The sequence below is a fragment of the Anabrus simplex genome, chromosome 13 (assembly GCF_040414725.1).
Source record: "Anabrus simplex isolate iqAnaSimp1 chromosome 13, ASM4041472v1, whole genome shotgun sequence".
Classification (NCBI taxonomy): Eukaryota; Metazoa; Arthropoda; class Insecta; order Orthoptera; family Tettigoniidae; genus Anabrus; species Anabrus simplex.
Window position 1 is genome coordinate 90,120,018 of NC_090277.1, and position 7,243 is coordinate 90,127,260.

Sequence of the window (7,243 nt, forward strand, 5' to 3'; positions counted from 1 at the left end):
AATCCAGCTGTTCAGCAGGGTCAAGTCCACATGTGCGACATAGTTCAACATCGCCAATTTGTGGGAAAAGCAGTGGAAGAAGAAAATACACACACACACACACACACACACACTGTTTTCAGATGACTAAAGTAGAAAGCAGCCAGGAAGGCAGTTTGAAGAGTGTTGCGCAGTATCATTCGCGCGCTTTGTAGTATGACGTGTTTTCCACTGAGCCAATAGAATCATTTCAGTAAGAGGTGCCTGTTTGTGTGGGTCACGAGTGAATGTTGAGAGTTTCATTTTGTAAATATCACGATCAACAAATTGAGGGGATTATTTGCGTGTGTAAGCTGGATCCAGGAAGAGCAAAAAGACAAGTATTACATCGACAGGTGAGGGAAATAGTATTTAGAGTGTATTTGTATTTTGTAAGCATGCAGCAGCAGGCATTCAGAGGTGGGGAAGGTAAGGAACACGATGTTGCCACACCTCAAAAGAAGACAGCGCTTGAGTGTGGTATCAGCCTGCGAACAGTCCAGAGGATAACAAGCTACACAAATAAAAATAATGCAGTGTTCAGGTCACCAGTTTATTTTGTATTTATTACTGTAATTTAATTTGTTATGTTTTAACTTTGTTTTAATATTACTATTGTTTTCACTCTGTGTTTATTGTTAGCTTTTTTTTTTTAGCTTCTCAATTTCAGGAAACTTATAAGCCCACGAAAAATGTAGGTCATTGCTTTGGAATTAAAGATATAACTGGATGAACAAATGTTCACACTTTTGTGCTGTTATGAATAGCCAAACTGGCATCACTGCACCTCATACTTCTGTCTCTCTCTGCGCAGTCAGGTAGCCCCTGTAATAATAATAATAATAAATAAGTAATAATATTGTTATTATTATACAGTATTTTGAATGGTTTTAATTACTCAATCCAGCGTAAAATACAATGGGTTGGGATATAGTACCATATCTGAAGTACTTATTTGATTATTGTGTGGTTGAAGGAGCTATACCAGATGAATGGAGAGTTGCTATAGTAGCCCCTGTGTATAAAGGAAGGGTGATAGACATAAAGCTGAAAATTACAGGCCAGTAAGTTTGACATGTGTTGCATGTGAGCTTTGGAAAGGCATTCTTTCTAATTATATTAGACATGTTTGTGAAATTAATAACTGGTTTGATTAGAAGGCAGTTTGGGTTTAGGAAATGTTATTCCACTGAAGCTCAACTTGTAGGATTCCAGCAAGATATAGCAGATATCTTGGATTCAGGAGGTCAAATGGACTGTATCGCAATTGATCTGTCTAAAGCATTTGATAGGGTGGATCATGGGAGGATTACTGCCAAAAATGAGTGCAGTTGGACTAGACAAAAGAGTGGCGGAATGGGTTGCTATATTTCTACAAAATAGATCTCAAAGAATTAGAGTAGGTGAAGCTTTATCTGACCCTGTAATAATTAAAAGGGAATTCCTCAGGGCAGTATTATTGGACCTTTATGTTTTCTTATATATATAAATGATATGAGTAAAGGAGTGGAATTGGAGGTAAGGCTTTTTGCAGATGATGTTATTCTATATAGAGTAATAAATAAGTTACAAGATTGTGAGCAACTGCAGCGTGACCTCGAAAAAGTTGGGAGATGGACAGCAGGCAATGGTATGTTGATAAATGGGGTTAAGTCAGGTTGTGAGTTTCACAAATAGGAAAAGTCCTTTCAGTTTTAATTACTGTGTTGATGGGGTAAAAGTTCCTTTCGGGGATCATTGTAAGTATCTAGGTGTTAATATAAGGAAAGATCTTCATTGGGGTAATCACATAAATGGGATTGTAAATAAAGGGTACAGATCTCTGCACATGGTTATGAGAGTGTTTAGGGGTTGTAGTAAGGATGTAAAGGAGAGGGCATGTAAGTCTCTGGTAAGATCCCAACTAGAGTATGGTTCCAGTGTATGGGACCCTCACCAGGATTACCTAATTCAAGAACTGGAAAAAATCCAAAGAAAAGCAGCTCAATTTGTTCTGGGTGATTTCTGACAAAAGAGTAGCGTTACAAAAATGTTGCAAAGTTTGGTCTGGGAAGAATTGGGAGAAAGAAGACAAGCTGCTCGACTAAGTGGTATGTAATATGCTTACAGTTTTGTATTTTATATTTTTTTATTCCAACTTTTCAATACGATTCATTTATATATTATATTCTATTTATATATATTAATACATTTAATTTATATTCCAATTTTAGTATTGTCATTAATATTCTTAAACTGTCAGTGTGTTTACAAATTCCTATGTTTATGTATTTTACTACTTAATTTTAGAATTATAATTAAGCACAAATTTGTCAAAGCAAATTAACAATGACAGGTCTTAACCCTGAGATGATTACAAAGGCTGAGGATGCTTGAAACCAAGCGAAACATGTCCCTATAAAATAGAGTTGTAGCAATATGAATTTCTAACAACATAAAATTACTCTAATTGTATTGAAAAGGTGGAATAAAGGAGTATAAAATGCAAAATTTTAAGCATATTATAGCAAATTTCAATACGGGTCTAAACATGAGATTAGTTACACGTAATAAGAGGTATGTTCCGAGCTGTCAGCAGAGAGATGGCATGGAATGACATTAGTAGACGAATAAGTTTGAGTGGCATCTTTAAAAGTAAGAAGGATCACAATATGAAGATAAAGTTGGAATTCAAGAGGACAAATTGGGGCAAAGAGCCTCCGTGGCTCAGATGGCAGCGCATCGGCCTCTCGCCGATGGATACCGTGGTTCAAATCCCGGTCACTCCATGTGAGATTTGTGCTGGACAAAGCTGAGGTGGGACAGGTTTTTCTCCGGGTACTCTTGTTTTCCCTGTCATCTTTCATTCCAGCAACACTCTCCATTCTCATTTCATAGCATCTATCAGTCATTACTAAATCACTTCGGGAGTGGCGACCCCATCGTACTAATAGCCTATACATGATTCATTCATTACGTCAGTGACTAGAAAACAGGTTGTAGGTTTTCAAATTGGGGCAAATATTCATTTATAGGAAGGGGAGTTAGGGATTGGAATAACTTACCAAGGGAGATGTTCAATAAAATTCCAATTTCTTTGAAATCATTTAAGAAAATACTAGGAAAACAAGATAGGAAATCTGCCACCTGGGCGACTGCCCTAAATGCAGATCAGTATTGATTGATTGATTGATTAACTCTCGACTCTGCACAGAATGAAATAAATGTCACATTTTGATGCACGATCAGAAAGAATTACAATAGCAAATTACATACATTTTAAAGTTTTCATGCAACATTAACTTGTAACGGGCAAGAGACCGCTCAGCATCGCAGGATGTTATTGGGGCATATTTGAAATACGTCAAATCATTATAGTTCAATTGAGGCTCACCTTCCTGTCGCTTTCTACACATCTGTCTCTTTCTATACGGCTTACTCTCCTAATTCACATACATATTTCTGTGAAAATTCACGGGGAAATATGACCATAATATGAAAAATTACCGGAAAATAACAAAAAAACTCTTCAAAAGCCAAAATATGACTTTATTTGGCACAGTCCAGAGCAGAGTGTAGTTTCCACCGAAGTCCCAGTCTCATCCATGGCTGTGACAGTATGTAAGCTGCTGGGGTGTGGGTGGTGCTGAGTAATGCCATTCACTGCACGGCCAGTGCGTCTGAGTGTCATGAAAGGTGTTGCTCATAGGGTTAGTTGTGCTACAATAGCACAGTCTGGCCCAGTGAGGAAAGCAATGGCAAACTGACCTCACTCCTCGACTTGCTTAGTACGCCTCATTTTGGTACTGCCATTGGTTTTTGTGGTTTCCCTATAACTGCATAGCCTATGGTGGTGCTATTTGAGGATCCAACCAACCTCTGGGCTGATGACCTAACAGACAGACATGACCCATGAAAACTGAATAATTTTGGTCGCCATAGATAAAATCGTAAGTTGTATTTTCCATGGAAATATTATAAAGAAAAAAATGACGTGTCATAAACATCCGGGTCCTAGTTATCAGATTTGACTTGACGCGAGTGTGTATATTCTACAAGAAGATATACGCAGAAATTACTAGAAAAATTAGTGAACGCCTAAACATATTTCTTTTTTATGTGTAAATGTTATGTTACGGTGATGCTCCATGGTTTAATTGGTTAGCTTGCTTATCTTTAGTCCAGGAGTTGCTGGGTTTGATTCTCGGTTGGGTCGGAATGGGCGTTTGTGCCCCCTTCGACATTAGATTTCATCGGATGTATTGTCCCCACTCTCACAAGTTGCAGGTTGCCCATGGACGTCAACTCAAAATACCTGCGCAGGCCTCCCCGAAGACCATACAACATAATGTATAACGTTCTGTAATATTCGGTAGAGTGGTGTGTAGTGTGTGTAATAAGACTGACACAACATACAGTTCCCGATTGACAGGAATCAACCACACAAAGTTAACATCCTCGGCCCGGCCAAGAATCGAACCCGGAACCCTTTGAACAGAATGCCATTACAGCGTTCATTCAGCCAAGGATTAGGACTTCATATTATGCATAAGAATGAATAATTTCTCTCGTACTCTTCCATTTGCAACTGTGGGTCGAAAAGACCCGACACGATTGTTTATGTACCTCTCTGTCATGCGAGAAATTAAGGGTTAAACAAGGAATAAAAATACACAATATTAAAGAAAGAAAGACATGTTTTGTCCTTGAAAAAACATCATCACATACTATCAAATCGCTCTCAAATATTTGTTTATTTCTGTTCAATACTTGAAATCTGTAACTTACCTTAATGATGTCCTTCTTTGTAAAGCAGGAAATGCTGAAGTAGACATTAGTGGTGGGATGTTTGAGACTATTTCTCGCGAGAAATTTCGAGAGCTCTCGAAAGCATTGTCCCCACATTGTGTGGCAAGCAGCGTGTCATAGGTCTACAGGTAGATAGAGCTAAATGTTGTTTGTGCCTAGTATGCAAATAGCAAACCACGCGCCTTCTCCATTCCGTAAGTGCGTGTCGACAAACAACTAGAGCTTTCATTTCTACCGAGGTCTATTTTGACACAGTATAACATAATTATAAAGGATACACATTCTGTCATTATTTGCAGTGGTAAGTACACAAATGAATAGGATAAATACAGAAACTGACAGCTACTGTAGGTACACCTATCTGAATACTAGAGGCATGCATTATTCGAACTTGAGAAGAGGCAAGATGCACCTTGCTGCATATGCAAGCACCATTACGCATGAGTGGAATGTGTAATCTAAAATGCTTGAGTTTTCTCCAATTCTTTTGACAGGTAGGTGTGCATCGTTATCGGACCCCAACACTCATTACCACTGCTTGTGTTTACCAATATTTTGGTGATGAGGGCAATAATTCCTTACAATGCTATAGAGTATTCGCGTCTTCGGTAGTGGCTGTAGTGGGTAATTGCGTCTAGTTGTACGTGACAATTTGAAGACAATGTCCGAAACGCAATGTAAGTCATGGGTGTCGGTTATTTTGAAGAGATGCCACATAGCACAGCCCACTCTGTTGTTTATTCAAAAGAAGTAAAATACATCGGCAGAAATACTTCTGGGATGATCTGGCACTAAAAAAACACATATCAATGAAGAGGAATCGTCACAGAACACGTGGCCTGGTCTGCATCACAAGAAGCTACCCTGTCGACAACAATTGCGAGGTATCCAGGTAGGTGTACATCCTATCTACAGGGTTATATAGCTAAGATGTCCACCTCAAATAAGTCGTGAACATTTTAATATACTGACATTCTGTTTTTACTTTCGTTAAGGTATAAAGGGGTTCATAGTTGAACATGCAGTACTTTTCCAGGCTTTTGACAAAATTTATTGGCTCACACGTTTCCATATGAGAACGTTATTTCACTGCTGATGATATACTATCAAGTTTACACTTGTAGTTACTGGGACGTCGCACAGCTCGCAGTACAGGAGAATAGGTCTTGAGATCTGCAACGTCAGTCTCGAGAGTCTTGAGCGAGAACATTGCCCATCACTGGTAGACATGTCTCGTTTACCATTACAATACAGCGTGGGAAAACCTGGAATTCCATCAAATGGTGCAACTTTTTTTCATGCCAAGGTGATGTTTCAGAGTATGAAACATAGCCTTATTTGCTATGCCTGTCTCTTGGGTTAACAGACCTTCTGGTTTGTATCTATTCCCAACTAGCTTGGGTTCGAATCCACCAAGCAAATGCGGTCATCGAAGACCTCGACCCAGTGTGCTACGGTTCTGCAAGGCAGTGCTAAATCCCTGCATGCCTCGCAAAGCCTTTCACAATACTGTTGTGTTGTATGGTTGCGGGCACATTCAATTTTAATCCAGCTGTGCTGTTCCTGTTTTGAGAACATTTTGGATATTAAGCATTCGACCGATCTCATAGACGAACCTATTCTTCGCAGTACAGCACATGCACAATGTGTCGGTTGGACGAATCCATCTACTATGAGGTAGGTTGGGTACCACTATAACGTGTATGTGGATATATATATATATCCACATGCAAGAAACACTGGTTCCATTTCCTGGTATACGTACAATAGCATTGCCAGTGATAAAGAAACAGCCCTCATAGTAATAATTAAAGTACATGGCAACATTTCTAGATGAAACTTTAAATTCAGTTGTAATACTTTTATTTATTTCTAAGAAAAATATGACAAATTGTACAGATTCATAAATATTTTACAACATAAAGAGATCAAGTACTTCCATGCTAGAATATTCGCTTAGCTCCATTAAATAACTTTATTTATTGGCCCTTCACAGTGGAGCGAGGTTGGAAGAACCTAGCATCATTCTCAGCAGATGTAGTCTGGAACTCCTTCCTTCTGGCTCACAGCAGATTAACACAGACAGTGTAACTGTCTCAAATCAATTTGGCTCTTGAAACATACGGCAAAGCCTGCTGATGGACCTATTGTATGGTGATAGGGGCTGCTTCTTGTGACAGACTTGACTGAGCAAATATGGTCAGTAGCTAAACAAGTCGGTTCATTTTCAATACATATTCGAGCACGAAGTGAATTATGCTGCTGAAAATTCTAAACTGAAATTTGTGACAAGAGGACAAACGAGAGAGATTGTTCAGCGTTCATAGTTTTATGAATAAGAAAGCTGAGGACAGAAAGAATAAAACACAAAAAACAGTATAGAAGGGAGTTGTTGAAAGTACAACAACAAAACAGCAGAAGCAGCAAGTGTTGAGGG